Source organism: Ursus americanus, chromosome 33 (genome assembly GCF_024610735.1).
Source record: "Ursus americanus isolate L20-20 chromosome 33, mUrsAme1.1.p, whole genome shotgun sequence".
Lineage (NCBI taxonomy): Eukaryota > Metazoa > Chordata > Mammalia > Carnivora > Ursidae > Ursus > Ursus americanus.
In genome coordinates, this window is record NC_142159.1 from 32,320,623 (window position 1) to 32,334,355 (window position 13,733).

The following is a 13,733-nucleotide window of genomic DNA, read 5'->3' on the forward strand; positions in this document are numbered from 1 at the left end:
GGCAGGGGTGGGGGGGTCTCCTCATCTGCTCCTTCAGAAGTAATGGCAAGGAAAGCCACAGGAGCAGGCCAGCCAGTGACCCAAGGAAGACTGGAACGTCCTCTGCTTAGAAGTCTGTCTGGAGTGTGTGTGGTACAGAGCTCAGCACAGGAGACCATCAACACGGACCTGCTCAACAGAGGGAAGGAGGGAGGCCTGAGTGGTGGCAACGAGCCACGCACCCAGAGTATTCGTGCCCTTTAAATCCCCATCAGCAGGCAGGTGGAGACATTTCCCCCCACGGACAACTGGCATTACCTGTGTCTCAGGTACGGCGGAGAGGTTGCCCCAACACAAGATCCTCTTCCAGCCCCGGCCAAGCCTCTGGCCAGTCCTCTGGTAGGGGGCAAGGGCCTTAATGGCACTGGGCCTCGATTTTCTCATCCTTGCAATGGGAATCACAGCACGTCCAGCAGACAGAACTGCTGTGCAGTGAACCTGGGCACTGCCTGTCCAGGGCGTGGCACTCTTGCCGGCCGGACAAGTGCAGAAACAAGGGGCAGGCAGAGATGGTCTTTGGAGCAAGGTGGGCCTGGCCAGGGGAGATCCCCACGAAAGGGCACTTCTGGGCGAGCAAGGAAGTGGTTAGGCGGGCCCTCTTTTCTGGCTCTGAATCCTGGGAGGGCTGCAGTAATCAGCTCCTCCTGAGAAATTCTCGCATCCCTCAGAGAGCGGTGATTTGCTTTGCAGGAGAAGCTGTAATGACAGGAGGGGCCCCGAGTAGAACCGCCAGCCTGGGCCCGCCTGGACGTTCCCCACTCCCCTCCACCCAGAAAGCCCTCTGTTCCTGGGGGCAGGCTGTGAGGACAGCGCCGGCTGCCTGAGGGCCCCTCCCTGGGCAGGACAGATTCCGTGGTCACTGAGTGCCTCTTCCTCCTGGCTGCCCGCCCCCTGTGGCCAGAGCTGCGAGCAGGACAAAGGCGAGGGGTTCAGGCCCTCGTGGCTCTTCTGTGTTTCAGGCTGAGGCCCTTTACTTCCTACAAGCTGAGCCTGAAAGCCACCAATGACATCGGGGACAGTGACTTCAGTGCAGAGATGGACGAGGTGACCATGCTGCAGGACGGTGAGCCAGCTGGGACCCAGGCAGGCATGCACACACGGGCATCTTCCATAGCTGCCGCCTTTGGACCTGAAGACATGGGCTCTCACAGAGAGGCCCCGCTTCATCCCGAGCCAGGAAGGGGTCACCCCGGGGAGAGAGGGCAGTGGCTGCTGAGCAGTGGGGTTCCGTGAGCAGCAGACAGCTCGGAGCACTCCGAAGCCTCTCGCTGTGAATCTACTTCAAGGGCTCACAAGTGGAACAGAGGTTCCTTTGATTGGTTTCCAAACCCCTATGATTCATTAGCATCCTAGAACTTGAATAATTTATAAGGTCAAAGGGTAACCGGGTGGTTTTTTTTTTATAAGAATCGTTTTTTATTATATTACGTTAGTCACCATACAGTACATCCCTAGTTTTCGATGTAAAGTTCCATGATTCATTAGTTGCGTATAACACCCAGTGCACCATGCAATACATGCCCTCCTTACTACCCATGACCAGCCTACCCCATTCCCCCACCTCCTCCCCTCTGAAGCCCTCAGTTTGTACTGGGTTTTGAGAGGTTTCCCCGTTTTTCTCATTCACGAACCACTCCTCAGTTTTGCCGTTTGACAGAAGCACAGGGAAGTGATTGAGTTGAGATCCCCTGAAAGCTCCAGGTGGTTCTTACCCATTGTCTCCCACCTCAGGAGCAGACCCCAAGATACCTTGTGCTTTTGGGTGCTGATCCTGCCAGGCCCGGTGGCAGGCCAACTTTTAGGAGAGGAGGGTTGCTCTTGCTTCAAGATGCTGGGGCTCAGATCCCGGGCTGCAAACCTGAGCCCTCAGCTCACCCAGCAGCGCTGGGTACTCATTCCACACGTTTCCGTCTTCCTCTTTTATAACCTGGGAGCATGGGTCCTAACGTGAGTCCTTGGGTGGGCTGGGGACCAGCAGAGAGGTTCGGGGGACCCTTCCAGCTTCTCCGCCTCACACGGAGATTCCCCTTCTGCACACACAAGGTGCCTGTCGCCAGGACAAGCCCCTAGAGAAACTGTGGTTGTCTCTGTGGCTCATACTTTAATCTTACATTTAACACAACTGGGGTTCTGTTTGGGAGTAGCACTGATTTTTAGCACATGGAAGCAAACACAGCAAGCTGATTTTGTTGGCGAGTCTTTGAGGAAATTGCAAGCCAGTGAGCAGGACACCGCAGACTCCCTTTGCCCTTACAAGGCTCAGGCTCCAGCAGACCTGGCTTGTTTTGGAAAAAACAAAAACTAAAACATTCAAGGGCCTCTCCAGGTTCCTAAAGGCCTGTCCTAATCCTTTGATATTTAATCCTTTCTTTTGATGCACCTACCTGTTACCTTCCTCCTTTGAGATTTGCAGTTTCTCTTCACAGTTGACTGCCTTGTGTTTGCATGGTACCGCCCCCAGAACCACAGAGCCACTGAGCTGCACAGACTCCGGGGCTTGGGGGGCCCTGGGCTGGGGTGGGGCGGCGGGGGGGCTTTCCATGTGTGGGTGGTTTGCTGATAAACATTTTCTTGTTATGGTGGTTGGGATACTGAGAGGCCATCAATCCAGTGTGATCTGGAAAGCTGGGTAAGGGTCTACCATGGACTTCAGACAGACCAACAGGAGGCCAGAGAACATGCAGTAGAGGGCTCCCCAGAAGGCAGGATGGGGGGCTGCAGGTGTGCTGATACCGCCATGTCCCCGGTGCTGGGTGCCCTGGCAGGTGCAGAGGAGACTCACAGAGCAGGTGACCAAGAGGCCAAGTCTCAGACAGTCAGTGGGTATGGGGTGGGGAGAACAGCCTCAGTCATTCCACTCAGTGACTCTTGCCAAACATTGGATATACCGTCTCAGGATCTGACAGTGGGCAGCCATGCAAGGGCCAACTCAGTATGCCTTTTGGGTTCAGTGGGAGCAGGGGTAGGGAAGGGGTGTCTGAGGAGGCCCGCGGGACAAGACGGATGGTGCAGGACTGAGTTTCCAGCGTGTAGGGCACGGCCACGGCAGAGCCAAACTGACCTTGGCCCTCCAGAGAGCAGAGCTGAGCCCCACCATTGCCCAGAACATGCAGCTGTCCCTGCACCCCCAGAAGTCAGCCTCCCTCCCTCAGAGTCTGAAACCAAGACCACTCTGGCCGGGGTTGACCCTCTATCCTGTTCAGAGCCTCTTTGAATTAAGTCCCTCCAGTAAATGATGCCTCTCCTCCAGGGATGGGTGCGTGCCCCTGAGAAGATGTGGGAGAGCAGGAAGGCTCCCCAGGCAGGGTTCCCAGGGAAGACAGCCAAGCGCCTTTGTGTGTGTCCATGTGGGTCTGCTGGGGGGTGGGGGCGATAAAGGCGTGATGTTATCTTGTCATCTGCATCAGAATCTGGTCCCTTCTATCCTGGCAGAAACAGGCTCCACAGGCAGAGAAGGGCATCCACAGGGAAGGGAGGCCAAGGCCAGAATGTTGGTTTGCCGGCTTGCTTCCCCAGCAACCCCCCGAAGCCAGTCTCTGGTCCTGCGTCCTCACCAGAACCAGGAGGGAACTGGCATTCCTGAGGAGTGGTAATGCATCCTCCCGCGTAAAGGATGAGAAGTACACCTCTACCCTCCCTGCTCTGTGGCCGTCGAAGCCCCCTCTCTAGAGGCAGCAGCTGCTTGAACACTTACAGAACACTTATTTTTTTATAATATTTTTTTATTATGTTGGATGGATAATCCTTTTAATGTACTTTTGGATCCTATTAGCCAGGATCTTGTTGAGGATTTTGGCATCCATATTCATTAGGGAAATCGGTCTGTAATTCTCCTTTTTGATGGGGTCTTTGCCTGGTTTGGGGATCAAGGTAATATTGGCCTCATAGAATGAGTTTGGTAGCTGACCTTCTGTTTCTATTTTTTGTAATAGCTTTAGGAGAATAGGTATTATTTCTTCTTTGAATGTTTGGTAGAATTCCCCAGGAAAACCATCCGGGCCTGGAGTTTTGTTATTTGGAAGGTTGTTTATCACTGACTCAATCTCTTCATAATTAATTGGCCTGTTTAAGAAATCAATTTTTTCCTGTTTCAGTCTTGGTAGTTTATAGGTTTCCAGGAAGGCCTCCATCTCTTCCAGATTGCTTAATTTATTGGCGTATAGCTGTTGGTAAAAGTTTCTAATAATCCTTCCAATTTCCTTGGTGTTGATTGTGACCTCTCCTTTTTCATTGATAATTTTATTAATTTGGGTCCTTTCTCTATTCTTCTGGAGAAGTTTGCCAGTGGTTTGTCAGTTTTATTGATTCTTTCAAAGAACCAGCTTCTAGTTCTGGTGATCTGCTCTACTGTACTCCTGGTTTCCTGCCTCTCATGGGGCCCAGCACCATTTGAAATCTAAGGATTGGAGTGTGTTTTCTAGACAGTGGCGGTATTGTGGTCACACTGAGTACAACTCATAACAGACACCAGTGTTTCTCAATTGGTCACAACATTTAATCCGGCTGTTCTGAAACTTGCAGTGGCTCATACGGTCTGTCGCTCAAGTGCAGTTCCCTTTCTGTGGCTGTAGACTCTCCTAAGTGGATTTTGAGGCCATTTTTAAGCAGCGGCAGCAACAACAATAACAACAACAACAAAACCCCAAAAAACAAAACAAAACCACACAAAATCTTAGCAATAGATCACATCACGCACATTGGCCTCAGCAGAGGGTGGACCCAGTGTTGTAAGAGGCACCTTCCTAAGAGGAGCACGACTGCCACCTGGATGGGGGGGAGCAGCAGCGGGGCCTCTCAGGATGTATTTGGGGTTTGTTTCTTCTCTCACGCGGGCTCCATCACGTGCAGAAGACCAGGTCCTGTGTAGGGTGCCGATCGACCAGAGGTGGACAAGACAGACGCCAGGCCTTAAAGAGCTCCTGTTTCCTGGGCTGAGCCCTAGGACACATCAATGGGAAGACAGTGGAGGAGGAGCTGGGAGGAGACCCTGAGCGGGTTTGTTCACCTCCCTGAGCCTCGGATTTCTCACCTATACACAGCACTCACACCTCCAGAGCCACAGGGGACTGAATGGCAACGTGGCCGTGGGGCACATATAAAGTGCCCTGCATGGTGTGCTCTCAGGGGACAGGTAAATGCAGGTGCTGCTGTGGCCCTGATGCTGCTGGTAATGGGCTGCTTTTCTCCACCTCTTTTTCCCCACAGGGCCATCCAGGAGATCCTGCTCACCAGCTCAGAAGGCCTGTGCCCTGGAGCCTCGAGTGAGAGGAGCCGTTTTGATAGTGACTCGCAGCTGGCCATGGAGCTGTCTGCCAAAGAGCTGGAGGAGTGGGAGCTCCGGCTCCAGGGGAGGAGGAGGAGCTCCAGTAAGTCTTACAGCTGTCTCTCACAGAGAAATAGACCTTTCTGCTCATGGGCTGCACAAAGCAGGGCTTCTGGGCTGCACGCAGGTGCTGCATCACTCGTGCCCTGGGGCTGAAACAAATCAACAAATCATAAAATGGGCAGAAGATATGAACAGACACTTTTCCAATGAAGACATACAAATGGCTAACAGACACATGAAAAAATGTTCAAAATCATTAGCCATCAGGGAAATTCAAATCAAGACCACACTAAGATACCACCTTATTCCAGTTAGAATGGCAAAAATTGACAAGGCAAGAAACAACAACTGCTGGAGAGGATGTGGAGAAAGGGGATCCCCCTACATTGTTGGTGGGAATGCAAGTTGGTATAGCCACTCTGGAAAACAGTGTGGAGGTCCCTTAAAAAGTTAAGAATTGAGCTACCCTATGATCCAGCCATTGCACTACTGGGTATTTACCCCAAAGATACAGACGTAGTAAAGAGAAGGGCCATATGCACCCCAATGTTCATAGCAGCACTGTCCACAATAGCTAAATTGTGGAAGGAACCGAGATGCCCTTCAACAGATGACTGGATTCAGAAGTTGTGGTCCATATATACAATGGACTATTACTAAGCTATCAGAAGGAACGAGTTCTCAACATTTGCTGCAACATGGACGGCACTGGAGGAGATAATGCTAAGTGAAATAAGTCAAGCAGAGAAAGACAACTATCATATGATTTCTCTCATCTATGGAACATAAGAACTAGAATGATCAGTAGGGGAAGAAAGGGATAAAGAAAGGGGGGTAATCAGAAGGGGGAATGAAACATGAGAGACTATGGACTCTGAGAAACAAACTGAGGGCTTCAGAGGGGAGGGGGGTGGGAGAATGGGACAGACTGGTGATGGGTAGTAAGGAGGGCACGTATTGCATGGTGCACTGGGTGTTATATGCAACTAATGAATCATCGAATTTTACATCGGAAACCGGGGATGTACTGTATGGTGACTAACATAATAAAAAACCATTAAAAAATAGAATGACAATAAATAGAGGTCCATAAAACTATAAAACTCAGCCCTGGGGGTGCCTGGGTGGTTCATCGGCTAAGCGACTGCCTTCAGCTCAGGTCATGATCCTAGGGTCCTAGGATGGAACGCCACATGGGGCTCCCTCCTCAGCGGGGAATCTACTTCTCCCTCTCCGTCTCTTCTCCCACTTGTGCTCTCTCTCTCAAATAAATAAATAAAGACTTTAAAAAATTAAAAAAAAAACACTTAGCCCTGGCCTTTACTGTTTGGGGGGAGCATCAGAATGACTCAATATGGGATGTGAACAATCTCAAAAGCAGACCAGAATTCCCCTTCCTTATAAGTGCTCACAATAGGAAAGGGAAAGCGATGGATGTGACCATGCCTTTGAGGAAGAATCCAATGAAGTTAGTTCTTGGCACTGTGCTAGGCACTTTGGAGGAACAGGAAGGTCAGAGGGGCTGCCCAGAGGGACCCTCGGCTCCGTCAGAGGGAAAGAAGATGACACAAAGGGAACAACTAAGTGCTAACCTGACTAGCACAATCTCGAGAAATGTTAGTAAAGCACAGGATGAGCTGGGCCCTGAAGGATGTGCCATATTAAAACATCAAGCACACAGGAAGGAAACTTGTGGCATCAGGGCAGAGAGGGACACACCTCTTGAGGGATGGGAGAAAGCAATCCTGACACCATCCGAGGATACTGGAGACCAATGACGATTCATGGTTACTGGGAAAAGGTGGAGCTGAGCGTGGAAGACTCTGGAAACTACCCATGAGGCATGAAAAGGTTTGGGGTCAACCCACATGTGCTGATGTAGAACAATCTTCAAGAGGTAGGAGTGAATGAAGAGCACAAAATACAAAACGTTGACTGGACACCACATACCACTTCTTTAACAAGGAAAGGGGCCTGTATGTTTCCACGTACAGAGGAATTTCTGAAAAACCCCAAGCAAACTATTAATCATGGCTGCTTCAGAGGAGCAGTGCCAGGAGTATGGGGTGGGAGCAGGAGACTTATTTTTTTTACCTATTTGAAGGCAAGGGGTGGAGGCAGAGAAAGGGAAGGAAGAGGTTGGGGGCGAGACGCCAGCAAAGGAGTTTGGGCTTGAAGCAGTAGGCTGGTAACCTTCCCTCTCCACTTCATCACAAATGTTGAAGATCGGTAAGTCGAGTAGCAGGTTAGATCAGAAAGCTCTAGAAATGGATGAAAGAAATGTGATGAGAGAGGCATGAAAGAGCAAATTTGGGTTAAGTGAGTATAAGGATTGAAAAGAAACAAGTTCTCTTATTTTAATATAGAAGAAAAGACCACTGTCTTACATTAGTGGTCACGCACAGAAACTGCAATTTATCAAAGCAACAAAAAAAGGGGGAAACAGTAATATTGAAATCATTACCAAAAGACATTTTATTTTTGCTGCTTTTTCAGTTTTGTAGGCCACATTATTTAGAGTTTGACAGAAGGAAAATGAAGAGTATAGAAGTAACGTCTACAGGGCAGATCTTCCCTCTTAGAAGGAAATGTATACACATACGAGTTATCATTCAGGATTTGAAGCAGGAATTACCATTCTCAAACACAACCCTCCAACCACCTGAACAATCCTGGAAGGATCCATTTGATGACAACACGTAGAATGATTCAGCAGACCACCAAGTGCAGCTCTGTCTTGTCAATCCCACGGCAAATGCTAACATGCTCTCGGGTTTCGGTCAAGCTGAACTTCGCTGGGGCATGCTGGTCTCAGCAAAGACATCGCAACAAGGATCTTATCGTGTACCCACACATGAGCATTCAAGAAGGCAAACCCTCAATGGTTTACAGTATTTGGCCCAGTGTTCTAAAGACCGCCACATCCAAGGCAAATCAGGAGGTATAGAATAGGGTGACGGGGCTGTTGCTGTGGCTTTACAGGAGATCCCCCAACCCATGGCTGAGCCCTGGGACTTCCTGTCTGGGTGCCAGTGATTATCTTCAAAGCTGGAGGCCAGCTGGGAGGAAAAGTGGTCTGTTGGGCCACTTGATTAAGTGTTAATTGGAGAATTTTCCACTGAGCATACATTTTGCAGTGCAGCTAAGGAAGGAGGAAAAAAAACAATGTCACTCTTGCAAATAGTCTATGGGGAAACGCCTGTTCTATGAAGAAGCCCACTGCCCACAGGCCCACCAAAATGGACAAAGCGTTAGTCTACAAATGTGCAAGGAGTGGGCTCCTAATCCATCCCGGATGGTGGCGTTCTTCCCCTGCCGCTGTGAGAGAGCTGCCTGCATATGACAGTCCTGCCCTCTATTAAGACTTCAGAAGCTTCCAGGGGCAACAGTTGGCCCTAATGAGGATTTGAGCAAGGTAAGCAGATATCTGTTCTCTTTTATTCCCGGATCTTGGTCCGTATAGTCAGAAGGGTGCTTCATTGGCCATGTTTCTGTGGAGCCAGCGGGGGTGGGATGGTCTAGAGCAGGGGCAGCCAATGGTAGCCCACAGCGCCCACCACCTATCTGCATAAATACACTTTCACTGGGAACACAGACACTGCCGTTCGTTTACATGTTGTCCGTGGCTGCTTTCACAATACAATGACCAAGCTGAACTGTGACAGGACCATATGGCCTGCCAAGATTAAGATCGTTTTTATTAGTCCCTTTCCAGAAAAAGTCTGCCGACCTCTGGCTTAGAGGCTGGTAGCAGGACTGGTAAGTTCCTACTTCATCAAATCCCACCCTACCCGTCACAACTTCTACCTCCACTTTCATAGAATGGAGGTGGCCCTCCATCTGGGGAACAAAAGAGTCCAGGAACAGCATATTGGGAAAAAGTCTAAACTGTGCTGCCGTCACTTAGAAGAAGTTGGCTGGTTCCCTCTGACCCGTCCACCACATGGTCAGGACTGTGCTTGGCTGTTGGAGACCAGCTCAAACCCCGTGGTTTGATGTAAAATGAGAATACAGCACAGGTGCTCTAGGCTTTTGGTGCTATAAATGTGGGGGTCCCTAGGGGGACTGACTCACATGGCCACGCTTACACGAACAGATACTGTAGAGTTATGGGGTGCCCTCACTGCAATGAGAAAGACAAAGAAATGAGCTCTTATTTTATTTTAGTCATGCAGGATTGGGGAGGGGGGTCAGATTCACCAGTGGACAAGGATGGTTGTACCTGGCTGGGAGGCTGGAGAGAGTCAGTCATTTGAAATGAGAAGTTTGGAGAAGAACAAGCCACTGTTCTGGCCAGCACCAAAGAACTTTCACGGGCCATGAGCTGACTTGGTCTTGGCTTGGGCTCAGCCTGGAACACTGGGTTTGTCTGGCCCAGCAAGGAATTTTTCCCAGAACTAAAGAGTGTAACCACCTCATGGGAAGGGACACAGAAACCAGGAAGAGGTTCCACTGGGCCCTGTTCCATTCTGCTGGCCACTGACATGACTTCTCCCGATCTTTGAGTATGAAAAGGAGCACCTGCATTACTGTGACTTCACAGGGTGAGCACACTGAGATCTGGCAACTTTAGGTTTTATTCCCTCAGCAAGATATAAATCTCCTAATTAATCATCAATCAAATCATCAAAGCCTAACAGAGAGGTGGGTTTAGTTTACACTCTCATAAAAGGAGCTCAACTTTTCCAGAGTCAATTTTGAGATCAGTCCTAGGTGTCTGACAGCATCTTTCTCCTGCATGTAATAGCTACAGATGAGGGGCGCCTGGGTGGCTCAGGTGGCTAAGCAACCGTCTTTGGCTTGGGTCATGATCCCAGGACCCTTGGATCGAGCCCCACATCTGCCCGGCTCAGCGGAGAGTCTGCTTCTCTCCCTGCCTCTGCCCCTTCCCCCGTTGTGCTTTCTCTCTCACTTGCTCTCTCTCAAATAAATTAATTAAACTCTTTAAAATAAAAAAAAGCTACGGATGAACACTTGATTTCCTACCAAAATCAAAATAGGAGCAAACAGTAACATAAAATTTACAAAGCTTTTATTTATTTATTTATTTTAAGATTTTTATTTATTTATTTGGCGGTGAGAGAGGAAACACAAGCAGGGGGAGTGGGAGAGGGAGAAGCAGGCTTCCCGCTGAGCAGGGAGCCCGACCTGGGGCTTGATCCCAGAACTCTGGGATCATGACCTGAGCCGAAGGCAGACACTTAATGACTGAGCCACCCAGGTGCCCCCAAAGCTTTTACTTTCTTGTTAATAAAAGAGTGTGCTTAATATTTAAAATGATCACAATTAATACAGTAGAGTTTTTTCCTTGAACTGGTGAAGCTGATCCACTGGACAGGTGTGTATATAGTGGTGCGTGTTAAAAGCCTTCAATAAATTACTGACCTTAGAACCGAAGCTACAAACACCGTATGTCAGAAAATACCTTCTGCTTTCTGTCTTACATTTAATTTCATTGGACACAGAAGATTCAAAAAGAATGTCTTTCTTCTTAATGAGCAGAAAACTGTAAAACTTTTCAGAGAGAGAAATTTTTTCTGCTTAGAAGTTTTTTTTACATAAATGATTAAACAAGACATACATAATATAAAATACCTAAAGAGAAGAAAAAGTATTAAAATATTAAAGTGTTTAATTCTGACTTAATATATTCTTTAGCAATTCTTATCGGCCAGATTCCTTCACAAACACCCTCACTTAAGTATCACAGAACCCTTGTGAAATGGGCTCCAGGCGCCCGTTTTACAGATGAGAAAACAAAATCTTATTAAATTTGCCCAGGGTCATCTACGTATTAAGTAGACTTCCCATTAAATCACACTGATTCAAAAACGATTCTGTAAAACCCAAACATGAAGAAAATCCAGAAACGTAATGTCTAAAAACCAACAGAATATTTAGATGTAATTTGCCTTCATTTTCCCAATTAATACTTCCCAATTCATAATTGTAAAGATTGCAAGTGCCAATACAAAGGATCAAATAACTGAACTCTGCCACTGTTAAAAACTATTATTGTTAATACCTGAGAGACCACTAGGTGAGAGAATGCAGAAAAACTGTAAAGGGCGTCTATTTCAACCATTTCATGGGCCTGTTGTGCTCTGCCCCTGGAGACCACTAGTCTTGTCCTGTTGCAAGAGACTGGGGGCTTCTTGCTCCCGCTGCTGGCCGATGAGCGCCCTCTAGGGGTAGTTTATGAAAGCTCGTCAGTCCTTAACATGGGGAGGAAATTCTATACCCCATTAATATGAAAGCCTCAAATCACTCTCCTCCAAAACCGTGCTACTGAAAACGGTGCACTTATTACTGAAAATTTGTAAATAAGGAGCTCAATGAAAGTACAAATCCGCAGGCAAGATGTGAAAAAAAACAAAAACAAAAAACCATAGACCGTTCCCCACTCCTTGTGGAAGCTGGACTGGGCAAGTAATCTGGTCATTGGCTAACTGAATAGCTTAAATAACACTTAATTTGAAGATTAGAAAGGGGTCACTGGTTATGGAAATGATAAAACCAGTTTTCAAGGGGTCCAAAATCACATCAAATCTCAGTAGCTACAGAGCATGTTTTCAGAAATAAAAAATGCCTTTCATTTTAGCAAATACCTTATTTCCTTCCTACCAGTTCTGAAACTACTTTACCATGAAACAGCCCTACAAGTGTTTTCTTTTTATTTCATAAAAGTAAATTCAATTTCTAAACATAAAAATAACTTTAGATCTCCCTTTCAGACTCCTGTACTCAGTTCGTCATTAAAGTTATGTATTTAAAGTTTAAACCTGTGTTTAAATACTCACGTAGTTTTTATTAAACAGAGCTTTAAAAAACACCTGGCAGCAATGCATTTTTTTCCTGAAAAAAAAAAAAAAGATTATTTTCAAACCATTCAAAAATTCTAAAACCCCTATTTATTTAAAACTCTTGGCAATTTGCATCCTCAAATTCCACAGGATAAGAGAGAAAAGAGAAAAAGAATAGGAGAAAACATTTTAAACTGTACAAATCCAGGAAATAAAAACACATATTAGACGAGAAGCTGTCTTTATCTTCCTGTTTATCTACATACCTTTCCCTTCAGAACTTGAGGTCAAAAATCATGTCTTCCTTATCTGTTGTTTCTGGAGGGTTCACTGGTGACAGAGTAACTCTAAGATGCCATTGGAAGTCTTCAGCAGAAAGCTAACGTTATTGGGAAAATCCTAATTTCAGTAGCTCCCCACGGCTCTATAGCTGCTCTGAGCAACCCTCTCTTCTTCCTGTTGTCTATATGCTAAACATGAGGTTTCCCACATTTTCACACCATTTAACGCTGCCTCTCGCGTAATTTTTCAGTCACAAATACTGCAGTGTGGTACTTATATATATGTGTATATGCCAATTAGTATTCCTCTAATACTTCTTATTATCATAAATTATTTTCTTCCTGTTATTATTGTTATTTTTTCTCTTTAAGTGATTTCCTTTAAAAACAAAAAATCAAAAGACATCCCTTGAGGTAAGTTCAGGATAAGCCCACATGACTGCCTACTGCTCTACTCCCAGTCACCACACTGGACCTCCATCTCTTTTCCAACAGACATTTTGAGGTTCCTGGCATTTCTAGCAATCGCTATACGCAGGAAGCAACACGTCCTGAGTGAGAACGTTTGCTCTGTTTTCCTTAAGTAAATGAGGAGACTCCTAAGCAAGAGGGTGGCATTCTCATATTTTTGTCCCCTAACAGGAAAATAATTAGAGCCATTTTCCTTCATTTCCCTGAACTACCTTTCCAAATAGATACACTAAAGTGGGTGCCTTCGAGTTGCATGCCTGTGTCTGTAACCGTGCACCTGTACTGGCAATTTAATCAAGAGGGCTTCTGGAAAAGAAACCTATGACAGGTTGAAATCAGTGCCCTTCCCTTCCTTCAATTCTTCAGAAAGTTGCACAGAAATGGGGTCCTTATGCCCTGCACTTCAGTACCAGCAACCAAGACAAAGACACCAGACACACATTTATATGTGTATTTTATTCTAATTCTGGCTTTCCATTCCAAGAAGCAGGGATCATGCCCACTGCCTGCCCCCCATACATACCCCACCCCCACCCCTGAGGACTGCGAGGGGGAGAATGCCCACCTCTGGGTCCAGTCACTTAGGAATTTCTTATCCTAAGAAACTCAATAGATCAGTTGTCCATGATATCCCTGACCAGGTTCCTCTTCCTTCCTCACTTCTCAGCCATACCCCACAAGGGGCCATCACTCCCAAATTCCCATCTCTAGGTCAGACATTCACGCAGAGTTCCAATCCCGATGTCGGTCATTCAGGTGTCCCAAAAGCACCTCCAACTCCATGCGTCTCCACAGGCTCACTTGTGTCTCTGA

At 47.2% G+C, this 13,733-nt stretch overlaps 1 long non-coding RNA gene across 1 annotated transcript; it reads right to left on the reverse strand.

The window, feature by feature from the left end:
* Window positions 1-6,683: 6,683 nt before the first annotated feature.
* Window positions 6,684-12,527, reverse strand: LOC148107273 (uncharacterized). The gene is made up of 3 exons (XR_015722722.1): window positions 12,435-12,527; window positions 12,166-12,220; window positions 6,684-7,626 (listed from the first exon to the last, which is right to left on the reverse strand). It is a non-coding gene; the product is annotated as an uncharacterized LOC148107273 (long non-coding RNA).
* Window positions 12,528-13,733: the final 1,206 nt, after the last annotated feature.